At 45.0% G+C, this 26,456-nt stretch overlaps 1 protein-coding gene across 1 annotated transcript in view; it reads left to right on the forward strand.

Annotated features, from left to right (window-relative positions):
* The window catches only part of LOC124622259 (leucine-rich repeat-containing protein 24-like), a 375,418-nt gene that overhangs the window by 157,263 nt on the left and 191,699 nt on the right, over positions 1–26,456 (forward strand). Inside the window, exon 2 of the mRNA XM_047147921.1 lies at positions 11,314–11,392. The gene's annotated coding sequence lies outside the window, so the exon portion shown is untranslated. The remainder of the gene's footprint in view (positions 1–11,313; positions 11,393–26,456) is intronic.

Raw genomic sequence — 26,456 nt, forward strand, 5'->3', positions numbered from 1 at the left:
CTGCTTGCAGCTAGGGTGTCCATTTAATTATCATTTCATTTCTAGCAAAGCTGCATGGTCATTGGTGGTAACTGTTCTTTCGGGAACAGATACTACCGTCATATATAGTGAAAACTATCAGAACTGTCATTCGTTGAATTGTTATTGCAGTATCAAATAACATTATATAAACATTGTGTACGAATGCGACAATTGTGTATCGTGTAATTATTATCTTTCTAGTTGTTAGTTGCGTAATTAACCCTAGCAATACCGAGGCATTTCCAATATGCGTATTATCAAGGGGTGGGAAGTACTTTATGCTCCCCCACCCCCCCAAAAAAAATTAATTAATTGTTGTTGAATTATATTAACAACACAATTTTTAAAGAGGTGCTGATGTGTAAGTGGGGTTCAGAACCTAAAAATATATTTTAGCATACTCTTAGCAACATCAACGCACTTTCAATGACGTATACTACAAACTTTATCACCACAAAAAAAAGAAAGAAAAAATCTGGCTATGACATTCAGTGGAGAAACTGACATGTAGTTCTGAGACTTAACCCAAAAATTTAAGTTTAACTGAAAAATTTACCGGCGGAGGTTTGAGTCCTCCCTCGGGCATGTGTGTGTGTGTGTGTGTGTGTGTGTGTGTGTGTGTGTGTGTGTTTGTCCTTAGGATAATTTAGGTTAAGTAGTGTGTAAACTTAGGGACTGATCACCTTAGCAGTTAAGTCCCATAAGATTTCACAACATTTGAACATTTTTTTGAAAAATTTAAAACATATATGAAGTTAACTGGAAGAACTCATTGAAAACATTATACATATTTTTTGAGAGATAAAAGTATAAAATAACTTACTAGATTACAATAACTTAAAAAGATAGGTGTAGAGTACATCCCCACTCCCTCCTTGGTATTGCAAGGGTTAATGGAATGTGGGGTCTGTCATAATTTTTACACATCGGGCCATAAAGTTCACGCAGCAAATAAATAAATAAGTGTTAGGAAATCGATGACAGTATGTTGCTTCGTCGCACGGTCCTGTTTCGGCCACAGTAACTACACAGCTAATTACAGCAATAGCTTGCGTCTACCAGGGATTGCAACAGGTCCTCCGAGAAACGCGCTGAGTAGTTGCGCGCCAGCGGTGCCAGTCTGCGAGGACTGCAGCTAATGAAGGCATTTCTTGTCGTTCAAACGTGGTAAAAGTATACATCTACAGCGATACGCCACAAGCCACCGTACGGGTGCTTGGCGGAGGGTACTTTGTACCACTACTAGTCATTTCTTTTCCTGTTCCACTCGCATATAGAGCGAGGGAAAAGTGACTGTCTATATACCTTCGTATGAAGCCTAATTTCTCGTATTTTATTTTCGCTGTCCTTACGCAATGTATGTTGGTGGCAGTAGAAATTTTCAACTGTCAGCTTCAAATCCCTGTTCTCTAAATTTTCTCAATAAAGTTCCTCGAAAAGAACGTCGGCTTACCTCCAGGGATTCCCATTTGAAATCCTGAAGCATCTCCGTACCACTCACGTGTTGTTCTAAACTACTGGTGAGGCAGCCCGCCTTTGAATTGCTTCACTGTCTTCCTTTAATCCGACCTGGTACAGATCCCAAACACTCGAGCAGTGCTCAAGAACAGGTCGCACCAGCGTCCTATACGCGGTCTCCCCTACAGGTGAACCGCAATTTCCTAAAATTCTTCCCTATCACAACCCTCATCTGCTCGTTCCATTTCATATCGCTTTGCAACGTTCCGCCCAGATATTTAAACGACTTGACTGTCTCAAATGGTTCAAATGGTTCTGAGCACTATGGGACTCAACTTCTGAGGTCATTAGCCCCCTAGAACTTAGAACTAGTTAAACCTAACTAGCCTAAGGACATCAAAAACATCCATGCCCGAGGCAGGATTCGAACCTGCGACCGTAGCGGTCTCGCGGTTCCCGACTGCAGCGCCTAGAACCGCACGGCCACTTCGGCCGGCTTGACTGTCTCAAGTAGGACACTAATAATACTGTATCCGGACGTTACAGGTTTGTTCTTCCTACTCATCCGCATTAACTTACATTTTTCCATATCTAGAGCTAGCTGCCATTCATCACACCAACTAGGAATTTTGTCTAAATCGCCTTGTATGAATGTTTGCCCTGGAACGATACTTCAGTGGGTCGGTCCTACTACGTTTTCTACACTCTGGTGCAACCTTCTTGTTCTCATACTTCTGGGAACAGTTCATTACTCTAGGGATCTCTGGTAAATTCTCCTCCGTGCAAATACCAGTGATGCTCTTTTCTTCCATTGCCAGCATTCGAATGGGATGCCTGAAGTACAAGCGTTATCGTTCCTTTTCGGTCTCGTAATAAGTTAGTGTACGGCAATTTCGGCTGTAGCATTTGCAAAAACTCCGTTCATTAAGATCTAACGTTGCACCTGCCTACAGACAACTCGTCTTATTTGAGACTTGCTGGCGGATTAAAATTCTACGCCGGAACGAGTCTTGAACTGGAAACATTTCCAAGTGATTGGATAGCTCAGTCGATAAGAGGACTCCGCGCCAAAGACAAGGTTCGAGTGCGATAGAAGGTGTCAGCCTGCCAGGTGGTTCCAAAACAACACACATTGCACGGTAGAGCGAAATACGCTTTATGAGAACTTGGATTATGGACGTAAAAACATAGTCACCACTGAGTTCAGAAATCCATTAATCACCAGTACCTAAGTTTTTATTTGGTTTTGTTTTTACAGTGTCCATTTTGACCCTTGGATGCACGAATCAGGATTCCACCCTGGTGTCCACATGGCTACAGTAGGTTCTGATAACTTGACGTGCCTGCTGACTGTCTCTATTTGTAGTTATTACACAGTTCTGTTTGACATTAAAAAAAAGAAAAACCGGAGGTTTATTCTGCTTGACGCTCTTGCTTTGCGTAATAGGTGGCTTACCGCAGAACCCAAACGCAATAAGCACCTCATTTTCCGCACTGGGTATGTAATCGTCCTGTGGAATGCGATGCAATATTCCCAGAGTCATGAACGTATCCTGCCTAGTATACAGCGCAGAACCACTGAAAACATAACACTGAATGTGCTGTCTGCGGCGAAGTGCAAAGTGACCCGTTGTAACACCTCTTCACTCACACGCGTGCGAGAATTTCACCGCAGACTAACACGCATGGAAAAACCTGAAACTGGAACACTGCCCAACAGGTGTCATTGTCTGATTACGTACAGTAGCGCACACACCTTTTCCATATCTGTTCTAAACCAGAAAAAAAGGCAGGAAAGGTTCGTTCCAGAGTACACTAACTCTAGGCGAGGAAATCCTGTTGCTATTTGCACTCCAGTATGGCCAGGAAGGGGAGGGGAACAGAACGCAGACAAATTGCTTTGTGGAAGTTATGTTGATGTTGTTTTCAGTAAGAAGGCTGGTGTGATGCAGCGACGCTTGCCTAGTATTCGGCAGGAAGCACCAAAATTAACGTACCAACCCCATTAAGATAGGGAATAAAGTCCGGGAAAAAGGTGACGACTTGCAGATTAGAAACAGTTCATTCCACAATTCCTAGATAAATAAAATGGTATAGGCAGTTGTCCGCGGGAAATGCCTGTACCAACAAACGGCACTTCAATTTTGGAGTGGTGCATTCGAATGAGCAGTGTGCTCAGTTCGGCTTATGACGTAAAAAAGAGAGATCGCATCGCAGCCCCGTTTCGTAGTATGTTACGGTGGATTCCACGGGAGTTATCCTGTATTTCAAATCCGCGAATGCACCGAAACGTGAAATCTGTGTTGCGACGTCACAGATCTCATCGCCCTCGACGTTCATGCTCTGTCTGAGGATTACTTCAGGCATGGGCAACTGGCTTAGTCGGTGACAGCGTTTGCTTCGGAGGGCAAAGATCGAACTTCGAGTCCTGACCCGGCAAGCAGTTTTAAGCCATCGGGAAATTTAATTACAACGTGCATCCCTATGTAGTGAAGGAGTAGTCCTCTGTGATTGTATCTCATTTAGATGCCTCAGAAAATAGTTGAATTCTGAGTCGATAACAGTGTTATTTATCAGAAGTGAATATAAAGTGAAACCACATTTCTCACTGATTACTGAGTGTTCTCTAACACATCATCCGATTTTCCAGAATTAAATGTAATCGTTATTGAGCAACATCTGCATTCTTTACCAGAAAATCTTGCAGATCTAAGCGCCGTCCGTCTAAATGTAACGTTACCAATGAACGCACATAAATACCGGGTAATTGCCTATGCCCACAGGTTTAGAATCAAATTCTAATTCGAATTTCGAGACTTCTTTTACTAATTAACGACGATAATAAATTTTCAGCGTCACAGACATTTCTCATTTTGAAACTTCCAGAATGAAATTTTCACTCTGCAGCGGAGTGTGCGCTGATATGGAACTTCCTGGCAGATTAAAACTGTGTGCCAGGCCGAGGCTCGAACTCAGGGACCTTTGCATTTCGCGGACAAGTGCTCTACCAACTGAGCTCCCAAGCACGACTCATGACCCGTCATCACAACTTCAGTTCTATCAGTACCTCGTCTCCTACACTTCAAACTCCCTGCCGCCGTTGGATAAGCAGCTGCCAGCAGCAAGTCGTATACTCTTAGCTTACTTACTTGTTACATAGTTTAATTCTTAATTTCTTTGCGTGTTTTTGGGTACTTACATTGTTTAATTCATAAATTTCGGGCGTATTATAGTATTTGAGAGTTGTAGCATCGCACTTTAGTGTTTACTTCGTAGATTCTAACTTAAATTGTGTGTGAGTTTCGTATAGGAGGTGTAATTTCGAGTTTTAGTTACTGTAATCGTAAATTCAGGCAGATTGTAGCGCAGTCGTTAGGCATTTGTACAGGTTAGTTCATACATTCTTTGCGTGTTTCCCTTGCGTTATCTAGGCACGGACTCGTGTTTCAGTAACTGTTGTTCAACATCGATTAGAATGGACAGGGACTGTGATTGCTGTGTTCGGATGAGGGCTGAGTTGGCATCCCTTCGCTCACAGCTGCAAGCGGCGCTGACTTCGGTCGCGCAGCTTGAGGCTGTTGCCAATGGGCACCACTGTGGGGAGCCGGACTTGAGTATCACGGGGATGTCAACCTCGTCCCGTCTGTCCCCAGATCGGTCTGCCGCTTTGGTTGCCCCGGTTGCTGCCCGCAGTGGGGCTGAGCTCTCGCCTGTGGTTGATTGGGAGGTCGTTCCAAGGCGTGGCAGACAGCGAGAGACGTCCCCGGAGGCTGATCAGAAAGCCTCCCCGGTGCGTCTGACAAACAAGTTTCAGGCACTGTCTCTGGCTGAGCCAGATGCAGCTGCCTGCCCTGTTTCAGAGGATCATTCTCAGCCTTCAAGGTCCGGGCAGTCGCAGAGGGTGGGCTTATTGGTAGTTGGGAGCTCCAATGTTAGCCGCGTAATGGGGCCCCTTACGGATATGGCGGCTAAGGAGGGGAAGAAATCCAGTGTGCACTCCGTGTGCATTCCGGGTGGAGTCATTCCTGATGTGGAAAGGGTCCTTCCGGAGGCCATGAAGAGCACAGGGTGCAGCCAGCTGCAGGTGGTGGCACATGTGGGCACTAATGACGTGTGTCGCTTTGGATCTGAGGATGGATCTGAGGAAATTCTCTCTGGATTCCAGCGGCTATCTGATTTGGTGAAGGCTGCCGGTCTTGCTTACGAGATGAAGGCAGAGCTCACCATCTGCAGCATCATTGACAGAACCGACTGCGGACCTTTGGTGCAGAGCCGGGTGGAGGGTCTGAATCAGAGGCTCAGACGGTTTTGCGACCGTGTTGGCTGCAGATTCCTTGACTTGCGCCATAGGGTGGTGGTGTCTCGGGTTCCGCTGAAAAGGTCAGGAGTTCACTACACTCAGCTGGCGGCTACACGGGTAGCGGAGGCTGTGTGGCGTGGACTGGGCGGTTTTTTAGGTTAGAAGGCCTCGGGAAAGTACGGGGTGGGCTGCAATCTCAAAGGGTGCATGGCAAATACAGGACGTGCTTGGATCAAGGAACAGTCGGAATTGTAGTTGTAAATTGTTGTAGTTCTGCTGGGGAAGTCCCTGAGCTACAAGTGCTAATAGAAAGCACAGAAGCTGAAATCGTTATAGGTACAGAAAGCTGGCTAAAGCCTGAAATAAGTTCTGCAGAAATTTTTACGATGTCTCAGACGGTGTTCAGGAAAGATAGATTAGGCAGAATTGATGGTGGAGTGTTTGTGTCTGTCAGTAGTGGTTTATCTTGTAGTGAAGTCGAAGTAGATACTCAGTGCAAATTGGTGTGGGTGGAAGTTATACTTATCAGCCGAACTAAGTTAATAATTGGCTCCTTCTACCGACCGCCAGACTCCGATGATATAGTTGCTGAACAGTTCAGAGAAAATTTGAGTCTCGTAACAAATAAATACCCCACTCATACGGTTATAGTTAGTGGGGACTTCAACCTTCCCTCGATATGTTGGCAAAAATACTTGTTAAAAACCGGTGGTAGGCAGAAAACATCTTCCGAGATTGTCCTAAATGCTTTCTCCGAAAATTATTTCGAGCAGTTAGTCCACGAACGCACGCGAATTGTAAATGGTTGCGAAAACACACGTGACCTCTTAGCCACAGACAATCCAGAGCTAATTCAGAGCATCATGACAGATACAGGGATTAGTGATCACAAGGTCGTTGTAGCTAGGCTCAATACCGTTTCTTCCAAATCCACCAGAAACAAACGCAAAATAATTTTATTTAAAAAAGCGGATAAAGTGTCACTAGAAGCCTTCCTAAGGGACAATCTCCATTCCTTCCGAACTAACTATGCAAACGTAGACGAGATGTGGCTCAAATTCAAAGACATAGTAGCAACAGCAGTTGAGAGATTCATATCTCATAAATTGGTAAGAGATGGAACTGATCCCCAATGGTACACAAAACAGGTCCGAACGCTGTTGCAGAGGCAACGGAAAAAGCATGCAAAGTTCAGAAGAATGCGAAATCCCGAAAATTGGCTAAAATATACAGACGCGCGAAATTTGGCACGGACTTCAATGCGAGATGCCTTTAATAGGTTTCACAACGAAACTTTGTCTCGAAATTTGGCAGAAAATCCGAAGAAATTCTGGTCGTATGTAAAGTACACAAGCGGCAAGACGCAGTCAATACCTTCGCTGCGCAGTGCCGATGGTACTGTTACCGACGACTGTGCCGCTAAAGCGGAGTTACTGAACGCAGTTTTCCGAAATTCCTTCACCAGGGAAGACGAATGGAATATTCCAGAATTTGAAACACGAACAGCTGCTAGCATGAGTTTCTTAGAAGTAGATACCTTAGGTGTTGCGAAGCAACTCAAATCGCTTGATATGGGCAAGTCTTCAGGTCCAGATTGTATACCGATTAGGTTCCTTTCAGATTACTCTGATACAATAGCTCCCTACTTAACAATCATAAACAACCGCTCGCTCACCGATAGATCTGTACCTACTGATTGGAAAATTGCGCAGGCCGCACCAGTGTTTAAGAAGGGTAGTAGGAGTAATCTATCGAACTACAGACCTATATCATAGACGTCGGTTTGCAGTAGGGTTTTGGAGCATATACTGTATTCAAACATTATGAATCACCTCGAAGGGAACGATCTATTGATACGTAATCAGCATGGTTTCAGAAAACATCGTTCTTGTGCAACGCAGCTAGCTCTTTATTCGCACCAAGTAATGGCCGCTATCGACAGGGGATCTCAGGTTGATTCCGTATTTCTGGATTTCCGGAAAGCTTTTGACACCGTTCCTCACAAGCGACTTCTAATCAAGCTGCGGGCCTATGGGGTATCGTCTCAGTTGTGCGACTGGATTCGTGATTTCCTGTCAGGAAGATCGCAGTTCGTAGTAATAGACGGCAAATCATCGAGTAAAACTGAAGTGATATCAGGTGTTCCCCAGGGAAGCGTCCTGGGACCTCTGCTGTTCCTGATCTATATAAATGACCTGGGTGACAATCTGAGCAGTTCTCTTAGGTTGTTCGCAGATGATGCAGTAATTTACCGTCTAGTAAGGTCATCCGAAGACCAGTACCAGTTGCAAAGCGATTTAGAAAAGATTCCTATATGGTGTGGCAGGTGGCAGTTTACGCTAAATAACGAAAAGTGTGAGGTGATCCACATGAGTTCCAAAAGAAATCCGTTGGAATTCGATTACTCGATAAATAGTACAATTCTCAAGGCTGTCAATTCAACTAAGTACCTGGGTGTTAAAATCACGAACAACTTCAGTTGGAAAGACCACATAGATAATATTGTGGGGAAGGCGAGCCAAACGTTGCGTTTCATTGGCAGGACACTTAGAAGATGCAACAAGTCCACTAAAGAGACAGCTTACACTACACTCGTTCGTCCTCTGTTAGAATATTGCTGCGCGGTGTGGGATCCTTATCAGGTGGGATTGACGGAGGACATCGAAAGGGTGCAAAAAAGGGCAGCTCGTTTTGTATTATCACGTAATAGGGGAGAGAGTGTGGCAGATATGATACGCGAGTTGGGATGGAAGTCATTAAAGCAAAGACGTTTTTCGTCACGGCGAGATCTATTTACGAAATTTCAGTCACCAACTTTCTCTTCCGAATGCTGAAATATTTTGTTGAGCCCAACCTACATGGGTAGGAATGATCATCAAAATAAAACAAGAGAAATCAGAGCTCGAACAGAAAGGTTTAGGTGTTCGTTTTTCCTACGCGCTGTTCGGGAGTGGAATGGTAGAGAGATATTATGATTGTGGTTCGATGAACCCTCTGCCAAGCACTTAAATGTGAATTGCAGAGTAGTCATGTAGATGTAGATGAAGCTCTCCCGCGAACTCTGCAGGCTAGCACTTCTGGAAGAAAGGATATTTCTCACCTTGGCTTACGTATGAACCTGTTCCTGCAGGCTATATTTTCTTTCTCGTTACCAAGTATCTGTTTTGCCTTCGTATCCACTGCAATTTGTCTGTTTCTTTTTCTAGTTTCTTTCTTCTGTAGCATCTATGAAAATCATAATTTTACTTGTCGTGCTGGGGACATTCCTGCGCAAGTTGTCAGACTGGAAATGTAAGGTTAACTGCTGCTACCTCTAGATGTTTCTTTTTCTTTCCCACGATAGAGAGCTATTTTTAATGTCTCAGTGAAATACGGGCTTTTTGTTTTCACAGTGTTTCGACGAATGTGATTTGTTGATTCGGCTTGGAAGGACTTCTAATATGTTCAGTCCCCACTTTTTCGATCTATGATTGATGTTAGCTTTTTTTTTCATTTGGAGTCAAGAGTTTCACCTCAGTATGCGATCATTTCTCCAGATCAATCATGGATTTAATATAAAATGTGTATTTACTTTTGCCTGTCATTTGTTGCTGATAACTTAGTTCATATTTCACTTTTCGTTTTCCTGTAAAAGCCACATCGCGCTACCATTAGGAACACACTTCTGAGTGCTAAAATTTACCTTTTCCGATATTTTCGCTCTCTTGGTATTTTTCAGTACAACTGTCGACGCCGTTCCAATACAGCTCACAAGTCCAAGAGACTCAGAATAGCGGAGATAAGATAAGGCCAAAATCTGCCTGTTTTGCAGACGTGAACCGCGCCCATGACGTGATAGGAAGATATGGTGTATGTTCGATAACTTCCCTGTTCAGGTAAAATTATATCGCAATATCAGGACACAGAATAAATTTGTTTCAGTCATAATTAAGTCACTAGAAGAGGATTAGGTCCCATGCCTTCCCCTTCTCCCTTAACTTTGCGAAATTTGAGTTTTCGCCTTCTTACACTCATGTCTCTTCAGAGTCTAATCATCAGAAAGCAGAACTTTTGCAACTTACCACCTGTCTCGCTCGTATTCCTCGATTTCAGATCTGCGATTTCGTAACTAAGAACTGAGAATATGTAGGAATAATCTGTTGCGACAAATCGCTAATTGGTACAGAATTGACAGAACTTGGGGTGATACAAAAAGAAGGAACAGATTTCAGTTGTTTATTACAGACCAACTGTAAGAGTGAGAAAGACTTTGCGCATGTCACTGGACAGAGGAAGGTTCAAAGTTTTGACACAGCTGCGTTTTTGTTTGTAGCAACTTGGCGGCTACACCACAAGAGAAATTATTTTGTGTGTTATAATTTCGCAAAGTCAACCCATTTTTGGCCTCCCACGTGACTAGACCCCACACCTTGCGATTTTTTTTTTTCTGTGGAGGTACATATAAGATAGAGTCTTTGCCTCATTCATGGTAGATACTCTTCAAGATCTGAGAAATCGAATTGTTGAAGCTGCCGATTCAATAAAGAGAACCAGTTTTGATGTTTCTTGTGTAACGTATAGTGCTCATGTTGAATGTATGGCACAGTGTCTTTGCGAACGTAAGACTCTGAACTTAAGCTCTGTCCAGTGATATACTCAATGTATTTCTGTCTTTCACAGTTTGTCTGTAAAACAAATGAAATCTGTTCGTTCTTTTTCAATCACCTTGTGTATTGACTGTCAGTTGTTTCTTAACGTCACCTGTTTATTTTTTTAAATTTCGCAGCATAATTTTTTCTTTTTGAAACATTCGTACTGCCCTTTCTTTTTCTACCAGGTGTCCTACTGTTTTGTCACTGACGATAACATTTCCGTCAACCGCAAAAAGTGTCTGGAAAACTGTTATTTTAAGGACATTGTTCCCAGCCACTCAGTACTAGCATTAGAATGTTTTGGCACTGGTAAATGTTTAGTAAAAACCTGAACTTTGTGTGTGGACTTTACTATCTTTCTGCTTCGTAATCTGTTTTCCAAGTGTGCTCGGAACCACCTATCCCGCCTTATTCTCTTTTATTCGAAGTGGGTCTTACTTATTCCGTGAAATCTGATGGTCAGTAAAACGAAATGGTTGTCATAGAGATAAAATGAAACCTGTGTTTCAGTAACCCTTGTGAATCGCAACAAATATAACTTTTGGAAACACTTCCACAAACGGTCATGTACTTCTAATACTTCGAAAGTGGCCAGTGGCTCTGAAACCAGGCGCCTGCTCCAACACTATAGTTGAAAAACGCCCTACGCTCACTAAACGTATTTTCGGGGGCAATCTGGAAAACATCGCTCATCGCTGCCATCACATGTGAGGCTGTTGCTTATACGCTCATTAACATCATTCGCCACTAATTTCACACCCATCCATCTACTAAATTTCAAATCATTTTAAGTAATTACTTACAGTAGATTTCATTGTGTTTGTTTATTGGAGCTATATTTAGCACGATTCCTTCTGTCGCTTGTGTGCAGCACCTAAATGACGTTACTTTTTTCTCCTGCAGGTTCCATGACAGAAGAGAAGACACTGTAAAGGAACCTCCGTTTCACCTACTCGCCATCGGACTGAATTCACGAGACTTGGTAAGTTCCTTTTTTCCGTTTGAATGACTACCTCGTTCGTTCGACATTTAAAAGTTCTTCGAAATGCGTTACGTCATGGTTTGGCTTGCGCAGTGAAAGTCAATTCAGAATGAAGCAAGCATATTATCAAGGTTAAACAACAAATGAAGGTTAGTGTTAGCACTTTCAACAGCTGAATTCCGCTCGCAACTTTTTTTCGTCAGCAGCAGGTAAACGAAGGTCACGTCAGAGGAGCAGAACTAAGTACTATAGTCGGTCTCCACTAATCTGGATGTTGAGACTGCGTCAAACTGGTCTGATATAAAGACGGTTGCGGTTTGAGTCCCCTGTAACGCGCTGATGTAACAACGTGTTGCTTTTCTGAATGGCCACGTACAGACCAGGGTCCAGTTCTTCATTGGTCGAGGAATATTTGTTACTAGTCAAAATGGAACGCGAGCTTGAATATCTATAGTTTCAACAACGTCTGTGCTTTTAGTCGTTGAGGAACAATGTATCAATAATACTCGTACTTACTGAAGAACATGCATGCCAATGCTACAGCTTCCGTGACACTTTGTCAGGAGACTGAGAAAGTCAAAACTGAGTGGAAAGTCAGGTAAGATGATTCCACGCGACAAGAATTATACTGGCGGGAAAAGACGCCACACCAAGGAAGAGTTGTGTGACATAGACGAAAGTTGCTAGGAGTGTTTCTACATTTGAAAGATGATGTCTTTTCAAATCTCGCACCAGTCGCATATGAGCGGCAATAGCAACGCCACTATGAGAATGGAAATAAGGTTTCCTTTAATTACACACCGTAAGGTCCTGACCTTTAGTTACCTTTGAGATGGGACGTGGTGAGTTGAGTTGATGTTAGTCACGAATGACTTTAACGTGACAAAGATGCCATTGTGAACACCTCACCGAGTTTGAACGAGGTCAAGTAATGGGGCTACGACAAGCTGGATGTTCCTTCTCAGATACTGCAGAAAGACTTGGCAGGATTGTAGCCACTGTACATGATTGCTGGCAGCGGTGGTCACGAGAATGTACGATCGCAGGAAGATCGGACTTCAGACGGCCACTGGGCCCTACTGAGAGGGAGGCCAACGTGTTCGAATTACGGCTGTGGCTCGTCGTACTGCATCTGGAGCAGCAATCTGAGCAGCAACTGCCACTCTAGTGACACAACGAACTGTTACAAATCGGTTACAAACATACCGTCGTTTGATCTCGTACAGATTCCCGCATGGAGGACATAGTGATAGACATCCCTGGGGTTGTGAAGCAGCTGAATGGGTTGAAAATAAATAAATCGCCAGGTCCTGATGGGATTCCAATTCGGTTTTACAGACGGTACTCTACTGCCTTGGCTCCTTACTTAGCTTGCATTTATCGCGAATCTCTTGCCCAACGTAAAGTCCCGAGCGACTGGGAAAAAGCGCAGGTGACGCCTGTATATAAGAAGGGTAGAAGGGCGGATCCTCAAACTTAGAGACCAATATGATTAACATCGGTTTGTTGCAGGATTCTCGAACATATTCTCAGTTCGAATATAATGAATTTCCTTGAGACAGAGAAGTTGCTGTCCATGCATCAGCACGGCTTTAGAAAGCATCGCTCCTGCGAAACGCAACTCGCCCTTTTTTCATATGATATCATGCGAACCATGATTGAAGGGTATCAGACGGATGCCATATTCCTTGACTTCCGGAAAGCATTTGACTCGGTGCCCCACTGCAGACTCCTAACTAAGGTACGAGCATATCGGATTGGTTCCCAAATGTGTGAGTGGGTCGAAGACTTCTTAAGTAATAGAACCCAGTACGTTGTCCTCGACGGTGAGTGTTCATCTGAGATGAGGGTATCATCTGAAATGCCCCAGGGAAGTGTGGTACGTCCGCTGTTGTTTTCTATCTACATAAATGATCTTTTGAATAGGGTGGATAGCAATGTGCGGCTGTTTGCTCATGATGCTGTGGTGTACGGGAAGGTGTCGTCGTTGAGTGACTGTAGCAGGATACTAGATGACTTGGACAGGATTTGTGATTGATGTAAAGAATGGCAGCTAACTCTAAATATAGATAAATGTAAATTAATGCAGATGAATAGGAAAAAGAATCCCGTAATGTTTAAATACTCCATTAGTAGTGTAGCGCTTGACACAGTCACGTCGATTAAATATTTGGGCGTAACATTGTAGAGCGATATGAAGTGGGACAAGCATGTAATGGCAGTTGTGGGGAAGGCGGATAGTTGTCTTCGGTTCATTGGTAGAATTTTGGGAAGATTTGGTTCATCTGTAAAAGGGACCGCTTATAAAACAGTAATACGACCTATCCTTTAGTACTGCTCGAGCGTTTGGGATCCCTATCAGGTCGGATTGAGAGAGGGCATAGAAGCAATTCAGAGGCGGGAAGCAATTCAGAGGCGGGCTGCTAGATTTGTTACTGGTAGGTTTGATCATCACGCGAGTGTTACTGAAATGCTTCAGGAACTCGGGTGGGAGTCTCTGGAGGAAAGGAGGAGTTCTTTTCGTGAATGGCTACTGGGGAAATTTAGAGAACCAGCACTTGAGGCCGACTGCAGTATAATTTTACTGCCGCCAACTTATATTTCGCGGAAATACCACAAAGATGAGATAAGAGACATTAGGGCTCGTACAGAGGCATACAGGCAGTCATTTTTCCCTCGTTCTGTTTGGGAGTGAAACAGGGAGAGAAGATGCTAGTTGTGCTACGAGGTACCCTCCGCCACGCACCATACGGTGGATTGCGGAGTATGTATGTAGATGTAGATGTAGGTTATTTGAAGGACAATCCGAGCCACAGATCCTGTAGCGTGTATTCTACTGACCCCAAACCGCCGCCATTTGCGAGTGCAGTGGCGTCGAGCGAGTGCCCATTGGAAGGCAGGGTGGAGGTCTGTTGTGTTTTCTAATGAAACCTGATTCTGCCTCCGTGCAAGTGATGGCTGTGTGTTGGTTAGGAGGAGGCCAGTTGAGGACCTGCAACCAACTAGTCTGGGTGCTCGGCACATTGAATCTCCTGGAGTTATGATCTGAGTGCAGTACCGTATGACAGCAGGAGCTCTCTCTTTGTTGTACCACGCACCCTGACTGCAAATTTGTACGTTAGTCTGGTGATTCGACCTGTTGTGCTGCCATTCATGAACAGCATTCCAGGTGATGTTTTCCAACAGAATAACGCCTGCCAACATACTTTTGTTGTAACCCAACATGCCCTACAGAGTGTCGACCGGTTGCCTTGGACTGCTTTATCGCCAGATCTGTGGAGGAGGAGATCAGTGTTTAACGTCCCGTCGACAACGAGGTCATTACAGACGGAGCACAAGCTCGAATTAGGGAAGGATGGTGAAGGAAACTGGCCGTGCCCTTTCAAAGGAACCATCCCGGCATTTGCCTGAAGTGATCTAGGGAAATCACGGAAAACCTACATCAGGATGGCCGGACGCAGGATTGAACCGTCGTCCTCCCGAATGCGAGTCCAGTGCGCGAAACTCTGCGCCTCCTCGCTCGGTCGAGATCTGTCTCCAATCAAGGACATCATCAGTCGACAATTCAGCGTCATCCACAAACAGCAAAAACCGCCCTTGTAATGACCGACCAAGTGCAACAAATATGGAACTCTATCCCGTAACCAGATATCCGGAACCTGTACAATACCATGCGTGCACGTTTGTATACTTGCATTCGACATTCTGGCGGTTACACCTGTTAATGATGTACCAGCATTTCACATTATCAATGGTTTATATCGCGCTTACGTTGACCCATGATTGTGCAACGTTACCTAGACAAAATGTGTTTCCGAAATATCATTTCTCAACATTAATTATTTTTTGGTGTTGCGATTTTTTTCCGTCGGTGTATCATCTGACGTCGTAGAGAGTTCTGAGTCCTTAACCTCGGAAACTAAACCACATTTGAAGTACCTTCGTTTTTCAAATAATGCTGTACTGTTTGCATCTAGTTCAGACAGATTCAGCAAGGAATTTTACAGAGCACGTCGAAAGTTGTCCTGAAATCATTTATAACAAGACAAAAGTAATATGTAGCTATCCTTTCGAAAAATAAACTGTGAAGTCGTACAAAAAGCTGAAAAGTTTCTGTATTCAGAACTGTTGAGTACAACAACAAGGGTGGAAAGCAAAGATCGAGTAAAAATGGCCTGCATTGCATTTGATAAACTAAAAATAAATAGGCTGTTCTACACTAACCGTCCGATGTGTTTCAAAACAAAGCCCTGAGAAAGAAGTTTCGACTAATGGCAGTGAGACGTTGACTTTATAGGTGAAAATCATTCAGGACGCTCACCTTGGAAGTTACCACGTGATACAGAAAAACGAAGGTGTCAGAGAACAGACTGGAGTGAAACTTGTGATTATGATTGTAATTGAAGACATGCGCGGAAACGTGACATTTAGGGGTGACACCAATGTCAGTTTTGATAGTTCGCGTACACAGCAAAAAATGGCAACACTTGTCTCTGAGCTTTTACATTTGAGGGTTAGCCCGTTTTTCCGTGCTTGCCTTCAATTAAAATGAAGCTGGGCAGCATGCGTAGCCAGGTAAATGGGTGATAGATCTGCTGCGGAGGTTCTTTGCTGGAAATAATAGAAGACTGAACGACGACATCGTGCAATGTGTGTAGATGCCATAAGAAAACGTGCAGAGGCTGCGAACATCTGAAACCGCAATGTACTGAGTAGTCTAGACGACGCCTCTAAGCAACAGTATAACTATACAACCACACACACACACACACACACACACACACACACATACAACGTGGACCGAAAATACTACACAGCTCCAGCTAATTACCGTCGCCCCTAAACATCCCACTTGCCCATATGGGGCCATACTGATACAGGGGAACCAAGGTGCTATCTGCCGTAAGAACAACGATGCCCTTTGAGTACATTCGTCACGCTTCTTTTTTCTTAGCAAGTACGCTAACAGCTCGCTGTTGAACGCCATAAATTCATTTCTCTCTCTCTCTCTCTCTCTCTCTCTCTCTCTCTCTCTCTCTCTCTCTCTCTCTGTGTGTGTGTGTGTGTGTGTGTGTGTGTGTGTGTGTGTGTGTGTGTGTGTGTTATTTGGGTTGAGTCTATGCAATCAAAGCTCGTAGACAACAACCGAAGCGTGACATTTTCGCATTTACATTAATATTCGGCAGCTGCCTTAATTTAAAAACGCGCATGTTATTGTTCTTAGCAGTTATCTATTTTACAGCTTCTTAGAACAGGTAGCTTTAGTAGAAAAAAATCTAATTTTCCCTATTTATGTGTACTTGTTTCACTTTCGGGACAGGCTAAGAGGTATTTTGATCCTTTAGTTGACTGTTTTATCTTTCTGTAGCGTACAGCAACCATAAGAATTGTGGCCTTTCATTGATAAATCATGACACTCCAAAGCGCCATGCATAGTGTTTGTCCAGTGTAAAGCTAGAAAGACAGTGCTAGGAATTGATTCTGAGCTGCCCGCCACTCACGCTGTGCCTGCATGGAGTGGTAAAATGTGTGCCTTTCGTAGTAGTTCGTAACGAATGCTTAACAGTGCGAAATTACTGTGTAAGGCTGCGTTAGATATATACCAGTCTAAGTACTAGGCCGTGTGTATATGTAAATGGCGTTTCCGGTAAGTACTCAGTTGTAACCATTTGCTGTGGTAACAGTGAGCAGCGTTAATCGCTGTTATAGTTATTGAAAGGGATGCGGACCGTCGGTGGAATTCCCAGAGTGTGTACGCAATATTTCTACATGCGAGCAGTGCACGCTTTGTGTGTGTGCCTTAGCGTTCAGTATTGTTACCACCGTAATGGAATAGCTGTCGAAGGAGTGTTTGGTAGGAAACAGAATATGTCGCCTTTTTTAGATTTATAGTATTACCTCCGCAGTTACTGAATGCGGGGAACACGAGGGACGTAGATACTAAAACGCTATTACATGCTAATCTGGACTCTGAAGAGACATTCCTGTAATGGAGCGGAGGCTTTAACTTCAGCAGGGCGAGGGAAAGAAAAGCAAGGGGTTGTCATCTTCTTACAGTGATTTAGCTATGAGTAAAGGAAACCGATTCTGCAACTTCATACGACGATGTATTTCACTTGAACAAGGAGCGGATCGAACTTAACGCCACGTGTTGCTATCACGTCGTTATCATGGCGGCGCTTCATGTCTGTAAAACATGGCAGATTTTATCTTCTATCTTATCTGTGCGATTCCGAGTTTTTCGAACCAGTCAGCTCGGTTGGATGGAATCGGCAGTTGCACTGCGAAATGCAAAGGAAGCCAAAATAACGAAGAGAGCTAGATTTATTACATCCCGCCTCATCTACAAGCCTTTGAAACTTGTAAAAGATACTGAAAAACAGCTTTTGTAGCAAATGGCGGCCATCGTGCCACGTTTTCTTGTCTGCTTTGGTATCAGAAGCCACTAACGCTCACTTTGCGATGACGCTGTCTCACTACTGATTCGAATACTGGTGGCGGAAATAACAATTAGTGATACCAGAGTTAAATTCCAACTCTTTTCACAGTGTCTTATGCATTGATGGCGTGGCATACTGTTGATCGTGATCCATTTGTCGGGTTCCCCCCCCCCCTCCCCCCTCCTGGTGTTACTCCATAGGGTAAAGAAATGGACCAGTATAAACTTCCATCCTGTCTCTCCCTTCTCCTTTCGAAATATCGCGGAACATGGCGTAAACTTGAACTGCGCAACCTAGAGTCTTCTGTATTTTGTGGGGAAAGAGCAAGTCGTGCATCATATGACCTACATATACAGAAAACTCTATAAGCCAATATACAGTTGTGGTACAGTGTAGTTTGCAACAGAACTAGAGACTTAATCATATTCCTTTCGGGAACGTAGCAAAAAAAAGACATGCCTCATCAAGCGTCCTAATCTCTCTTATCTTGTTATCATGGCTCCCACGCACGATGTATAATTAAGGCAGCAGAACTGTTTCACAGTTTTCCTCTACTAACGGTTTTCTACAGTCATCCAACAGACTTTCGCGAGAACTGCATCGCCCTTTTTTACAAAAAATGGCTCTGAGCACTATGGGACTCAACTTCTCGGGTCATCAGTACCCTAGAACTTAGAACTACTTAAACCTAACTAACCTAGGGACGTCACACACATCCATGCCCGAGGCAGGATTCGAACCTGCGACCGTAGCGGTCGTGCGTTTCCAGACTGAAGCGCCTGGGTTAGAACCGCTCGGCCACATCGCCCTTTTTTTTTTTTACAAATACACGTATTTATTTCTTTAGCTGAGATAACTGTGACTATTTGCTGAAACCTTGTAATTATTACACAAACCCAGAAATTTTGCCTATATTTCGTTTTATTTTACTGAGTCTAGGTTTCGAGCTGATGGAAACTGAAGAAAGCTAACTGCATGTTTGCCGAGCACAGTTTAGAAAGTATTTCAAAGATGTCGTAATACTGCGCACAGGCGAGAGTGGATGGATACATAAGGGGTTAGAAATATTATAAATGTAAAAAAAAAAAAAAAAAATCGGTGAAAGCACCCAGAACTATTACAGAACGAGCAAACACTCTTTAACTTTTACAGTTTGTGTGTAGTACCAGAGAAACTAAAGGCAAACATGATTACTCACCCCACCCCCAGCCTCTTGCTTTTCAGTTACGACGTTTTTACCAAGAACTTCATCCTTGAATGTTGTGAAAATTACTGTATCGCCCTAGACACGCACTGTAAATAACACCCTATTGTGCTATGGTGTAGTGATGAAGTATATATATAATCCCTAATCCATTAGATGTCATGTCATCTTTTAATTTCTTTCTTATACAATGGGTGTTCCAAGAGTAATGCACACATTTTTTTTTTCTTTTCTGAAAGAAGGTTAGTTTTATTCAGAATTTCAGTACACCATATTATTCCCCACTCTCTTGCCCATAAAACCTTGTTTTTCAAAATAATCTCCGTTCAGTGCGACGTGTACGCCACATTACTGGGAGGGCCGGTGTGCCCGCACAGCGTCACTCTACTGGTCGACGTGGGAGCCAACGTCTTGCTGCGTTAATAACCTTCCCACCACATACGCACTGCCTCCCGCGGAGTGCGTCCTTCATTAGTCCAAACAGATTGAAGTCCGAAGGTGCGAGATCCGGTCTGTGAGATGCATGAGGAAGACCAGTCCAGTGAAGTTTTGTGGACTCCTCTCGGGTGCACAGACTTGTATGAGGCCTTTCGTCGTCATGGGGAGGGAGAAGTTCACCTGCATTTTTGTGGTGACGAACCTTCTGATGTCATTTCTTCAATTTCTCGAGGGCAGCACAATGCACTTCAGAGTTGATCGTTGCACAATGACGGCGGACATCAAAGAGAATAACGACATTTTGTCAGTGGAGTGAGTGACTGATTATTTTGTAAAATTTTTTCATGAGTTTGACAACGCATGTGTTCAGTGTATGGCGCCTTTAGAATCTGAAGATGGTCATTGTATGGCCGAAACCAGTTACGACTGTGTCATAAGAATGTGATTGCGTCTATAAATAAACAAAAAAATTTTACAAAGAGAATAGCCCTTTCGGAGTCCCGGAAGACCGTCGCCATGACTTTACCTGCTGAGGGTGCAGCTTTGAACTTTCTCTCCGAAGAAGAGGTGGTGTGGCGGCACTCAGTGGGTTGCTGTTTTATTTCCAGTTCGAAATGATGAATACCCATGTTTCATCGACTGTGACGATTTTCGACAAAAAATTGTGACATTAAGCTTCGTAAAGCGCAAGCGATTCCGCACAGAAGATCCTTCGTTGCTCTTTGTGGTCTTCTGTTAGCCAGCGAGGGGCTTGTGTATCCCAAGTGGTGGGCGAGTGCGTCAGCTCTATCAACAGGGATGTCCAGTTGTGCAGCGAGATGTTTGACAGTGGTCCGTCTGTCACATCGAATGAGGGTGCCCGCACGTCCCAGCATTGCACAAGTGACAGCTGTATGCAGCCGGCAGGTGGGGAGGGGGGGGGGGTGGAGAGAGAGAGAGAGAGAGAGAGAGAGAGAGAGAGAGGACAGGTTTGCGTGGGCGTGCTTGTTGTGATGATGACAGGCGCCTCGCCGAACGACTCACCGTGCTTTTGTTCACTGCCAGGTCTCCGTGGACATTTTGCAAGCGTCTGTGGTTATCTGCGAAGCTCTGGTTTTCCGACAAAAGAAATTCAGTAAAGCTCTCTATTAGGAACGCATCTCCTTGAGTTACGGCATTCTGAGGGCTACATATAGCGCCGCCATCTGTAGGAAATTCACGAAACTATAGGGACTGAAGCGGGAAAATGACACGATAGCCCACAAAAGATACGGCATTTTTCGACCGGAATTGGTCAAGAAAAAAAAGTATTGCATTATGTATATATCTGGTCGTAGTAGATTCTTTGGTTCACAGCAACACTACGAGACATGAAGGATATCTTTGAAATAGTAACGATAGAAAACGGGTTTGTAACTCGACCCTACGATAAGTAAATAACAATTGTTTAAATACACTAATGTAATAAATTCCACTCAAGCTTCGCCGAACATTCACCTACGAGTGACGTGAAGATTCGACAGCCGCGACATGTAGTTCGGATTCCACGTTAAACTGTAGCTCCCCTTTCCCTGGTAGGACTGTTATCGTAGGTAAGGACACACAAGTTGCGTAAGTGGCGACCAATTGAATGCTTTGCATTAGACCGTTTACTTACACGGAATTACCGTTATTAGTTTGTGGAACATTTCCGTTACATTTTCGTATGGACTGTGCTGCCATATTATGATCGTATTAGCGCCTCTCCAAATTGGTTCCATGTCCGCTGTCATACTTGTTTAGTAATAACTCCACCGGAGTTTGTTCTCAAGAACAAGTGCAAAAAGGAAGGGTACGTGGCAGGAAATAAGCGTGATCTTTCAGCAGCCAGGCTGAATTTTGAAATCAAGAATCAAAGTGGTGGTGTGATAGAGAAGGGAAATGTCGAAGGAGAACAAAAGTTCTGAATCTATGGATCGGGTACGAAAAAATTATATTGAACATACATGCACAATTATTATTTTGTAATATTTTTCAAAAAAATTGTTTTTACTGCTCTTGTGTTAGTGGCCGGCCGTTGTGGCCGAGCGGTTCTAGGCGCTCCAGTCCGGAACCACGCGGCTGCAACGGTCGCAGGTTCTAATCCTGCCTCGGGCGTGGATATGTGTGATGTCCTTAGTTTAGTTAGGTTTAAGTAGTCTAAGTCCAGGGGACTGATGACCTCAGATGTTAATTCCCATAGTGCTTAGAGCAATTTTTTCTTGTGTTAGTGGAAACTAACCTTGTTTGTACGTTATGAGGATCTGTATGATTCAAGTAGTTCGCATGCAGATACGCTCGAAGAAAAAGACACACCACGAAGGAATTATCCGAATGAAGCGGAAAGAGGCAGTGGAATGTACAGACAACAACTAACCTTGTTTGTACGTTATGAGGATCTGTATGATTCAAGTAGTTCGCATGCAGATACGCTCAAAGAAAAAGACACACCACAAAGGAATTACCCGAATCAAAAGGAAAGAGGAAGGCGGAATGTACAGACAAACAAAATATTACAGTTTCAGAAAAATTATTGGGCATGGCATAAATTGAAAGAGTTGTTGGACGCGTTAGATTGTCAAAATACCGAGCTGGGTGGAGAGCCCTACCCATAACAGGAGCCCTATCCATAATACAGCAAACGTTCTGAGTTGTAGAGAGATCAGTCGACCACGCTGGCCAAGGTAGGGTAAGCAAGCAAGAAGATAAGCAGCAGAAACTCTCGCCGTGTACGGGCGGGCATAATCGTCCTGAAAGATAAGCCCAGGATGGCTAGCCATGAAGGGCAACAAGACGGGGCGTACAGTATCGCTGTGCTGTAAGGGTGCGGCAGATGACAACCAAAAGCGGTCCCGCAGTGAAGTGAGTCGTACCTCAGGCCATCACACCTGCTTGTCGGGCCGTATGGCGGGCTACAGTCAGGTTGATATCCCACCGCTGCCCAGGGCGATCCAGACACGTTTTCGGCCTAGAATCTCATTGACAGGAGTAGAATTGTCTTCAGAGATGATTCCCACTTGACACTGTGCCCCGATAGCCAGGGAAGACAGTGTCTGGAGACGACACGGACAACAGTGGGATACCTTTCTGACTGTCGACCGCCGTACGGCCCGACAGCCGGGAGCAATGGCCTGGGATGCCACTTCTTTTCATAGCAGAACCTCTTTGGTTGCCTTCCGCGGTACACCTACAGCACAGTAACACATTCTACGTCCCGTTTTCCTAGGCATGCAGTTCAGCAAGATAATGCCCGTCCGCGCACTACGACATTCCTTACTGCCTGTCTTCGTGCTTGCCAAATCCTGCCTTGGCGAGCAGGGTAACAGGTCCTCTCCCCAGTTGAGAACGTTTGAGTCGTTATGGGCAGGTCCTCCAACCAGCTCGGGGCTTTGGCGATATAACGCGCCAATTGGGCAGAATTTGTCACGATATCCCTCAGAAGGTCATCCAACAACTCTATCAGTCAATGCCAAGCCGAATGAGATTTTCACTCTGCAGCGGAGTGTGCGCTGATATGAAACTTCCTGGCAGATTAAAACTGTGTGCCGGACCGAGACTCGAACTCGGGACCTTAGCCTTTTGCGGGCAAGTGCTCTACCAACTGAGCTACCCAATCACGACTCACGCCCCGTCCTCACAGCTTTACTTCCGCCAGTACCTCGTCTCCTACTTTCCAAACTTCACAGAAGCCCTATTGCGAACCTTGCAGAACTAGCACTCCTGGAAGAAAGGAGTGCTAATTCTGCCAAGGTTCGCAGGAGAGCTTCAATGAAGTTTGGAAAGTAGGAGACGAGGTACTGGTAGAAGTAAAACTGTGAGGACGGGGCGTGAGTCGTGCTTCGGTAGCTCAGTTGGTAGAGCACTTGCCCGTGAAAGGCAAAGGTCCCGAGTTCGAGCGTCGGTCCGGCACACAGTTTTAATCTGCCAGGAAATTTAATGTAAAGCCAAATAACTGCTTCCATAAGGCACCGAGGTGGACCAACGCGTTATTGACTCGCTCAATTTGTGACGCTCTTTCTCTCGAATAAATCATCAAATTTTCCTTAAATAAAAATCATTTATTTGTTTGTGCATGTACGTCACATCTACTGATTTTCATGCCATTTGAATAGTTCCTACATGGTTCGCCCGGTTTCCTTTCTTGTTAGAGCGTAAACCGACATTTTTCAACGGCAAAGACAATGTGAATACAATACTGGACATTTCTTAATTGTATCTTCGGAGTGTTCCACTGCAGCTCCCCCTATAAGCTGTCCCCATATTGGTATCGCAGAAGGAATAATTCCTCACTCAAACAGCGGCAACGTGGTTTCTTTTTGTGTTTTTCAAATAGAGCACTATCATGAAGGCGGACGCGATTGCAGCAGCCAGAGATAGACAAAGTGTTCCGACATGGCTATGTCGCCGAAACTGACGTCCTCATCCTCTTCGTGCTGCTTCGTTTCGGGCTCTGTAAATTACACTACTGGCCATTTAAATTGCTACACCACGAAGATGACGTGCTACAGACGCGAAATTTAACCGATAGGAAGAAGATGCTGTGATATACAAATGATTAGCTTTTCAGAGCATTCACACAAGGTTGGCGCCGGTGGCGACACCTACAACGTGCTGACAAGAGGAAAGTTGCCAACCGATTTCTCATACGCAAACGGCAATTGACCGGCGTTGCCTGGTGATACGTTGTTGAGATGCCACGTGTAAGGAGGAGAAATGCGTACCATCACGTTTCCGACTTTGATAAAGGTCGGATTGTAGCCTATCACGATTGCGGTTTATCGTATCGCGACATTGCTGCTCGCGTTGGTCGAGATCCAATGGCTGTTAGCAGAATATGGAATCGGTGGGTTCAGGAGGGTAATATGGAACGCCGTGCTGGATCCCAAAGGCCTCGTATCACTAGCAGTCGAGATGACAGGCATCTTATCCGCATGGCTGTAACGGATCGTACAGCTACGTCTCGATCCCTGAGTCAACAGCTGGGGACGTTTGCAAGGCAACAACCATCTGGACGAACAGTTTGCAGCAGCATGGCTATCAGCTCGGAGACCATGGCTGCGGTTACTCTTGACGCTGCATCACAGACAGGAGCGCCTGCGATGGTGTACTCAACGACGAACCTGGGTGCACGAATGGCAAAACGTCATTTTTTCGGATGAATCCAAGTTCTGTTTACAGCATCATGATGGTCGCATCAGTGTTTGGCGACATCGCGGTGAACGCACTTTGGAAGCGTGTATTCGTCATCGCTGTACAGGCGTATCACCCGGCGTGATGGTATGGGGTGCCATTGGTTACACGTCTGTCACCTCTTGTTCGCATTGAAGGTACTTTGAACAGTGGACGTTACATTTCAGATGAGTTACAACCCGTGGCTCTACCCTCCATTCGATCCCTGCGAAACCCTGCGTTTCAGCAGGATAATGCACGACGGCATGTTGCAGGTCCTGTACGAGCCTTTCTGGATACAGAAAATGTTCGACTGCTGCCCTGACCTCCAGATCTCTCACCAATTGAAAATGTCTGGTCAATGGTGGCCGAACAACTGGCTCGTCACAATACGCCAGTCACCACTCTTCATGAACTGTGGTATCGTGTTTAAGCTGCATGGGCAGCTGTACCTGTACACGCCATCCAAGGTCTGTTTGACTCAGTGCCCAGGCGTATGAAGGCCGTTATTACGGCCAGAGGTGGTTGGTCTGGGTACTGATTTCTCAGGATCTATGCACCCAAATTGCGTGAAATTGTAATCACATGTTGAAAGGTGGCTACACTGAGTCACAGCGCCAGAGATTGCGCCAAAGATTATGATTCCGCCGCCTCCACTGGGCAGTAGTAGTTCAGAGGTTGCCGTGGGCAGTGCTTGTTGAGAGGATGTGTGGGCAGTGCTTGTTGAGAGGATGTCGATAGAGTGCTTGTTGAGGGGATGTCGATAGCAGTACTAGTTGAGGGCATGTCGTGTGCAGTTGGTCTGTTGGACGAGACAGCAGATGCTGTTTGATTGGGGATGTTGCAATGATCACAGTGTATTTTTTGTCAATATACATGAAGGTAACAAAAATTTTTTTTATTTCTAATGGCCAGTAGTGTATAACCGGCGAGACAGCTGTCTATCGAGACACCCTCGTGGAACTGTTTCACGTGACAGGTGTCGGGCAGCGTAAATGCACATATACAGAGGAATTGCCCTGGCTTAAGAGTTACCATAGGTGTGCTCGACTTATGCTCGATAATATACAATTTCACGCGGCGCTGCTCTGTAGTCCGCCACATTCGTAGTGATTGCGTTTATTTTCGTTTTTAAACAGTGTCGGGCACTCGCTAAGACTACTGTTCTCCAGCAGGCGGATAAAAAGCGCAGTGCCTGTATCGCAGAGGATGACGAATTAGAGAGCGGCGGAAGAGTGAAACTGCGGGCGGGCGCCGGCTCCAGAAATATTGCAGCTCTCGGCGGCCATCGGTTATGGCGGTCGCGTCGCGCCGACTGACGGCCGCGATAAGCCGCCTATCAGCGCTAAGCCGCCGTGATGGACGCACTCTGCTCCACGGCACGCCGCGGCGCCCGCTGTTTACGGCGCGCTCTGACTAATATCTCGGCTGCCGCCGGCGCGCTATCGCCGCTCCTCTGTGCGCCAGAGGGGCCGGGCATTACGTGGACCGCGCTCGCACTTCGCTTCGGATCACGTACGCGCTTCGTACAGCAGATGCTTTTTACATTAGGAATGACCTGCCGGTTGGCATTCTGTCGAAACGTCTCGTGCAAACCTTATGAAATGCTAGCCGTATGCCCGAGCATCACAGCGGAAGCTAAAATAGGGGCCGGAATTATGGGAATTGGCTGCTGGAGTAATATTGGCTGGCGGATGATGAAGATGTAGCATATCTGATCCTTAGAATCACTACTGTGTTCCTGCACATTCCACCTGAGTGATGATATAATAGCAGATGTACGATGTCACAAGGTAAGTATGACACGTCGGTCCCT

Source organism: Schistocerca americana, chromosome 7, assembly GCF_021461395.2.
Source record: "Schistocerca americana isolate TAMUIC-IGC-003095 chromosome 7, iqSchAmer2.1, whole genome shotgun sequence".
NCBI lineage: Eukaryota > Metazoa > Arthropoda > Insecta > Orthoptera > Acrididae > Schistocerca > Schistocerca americana.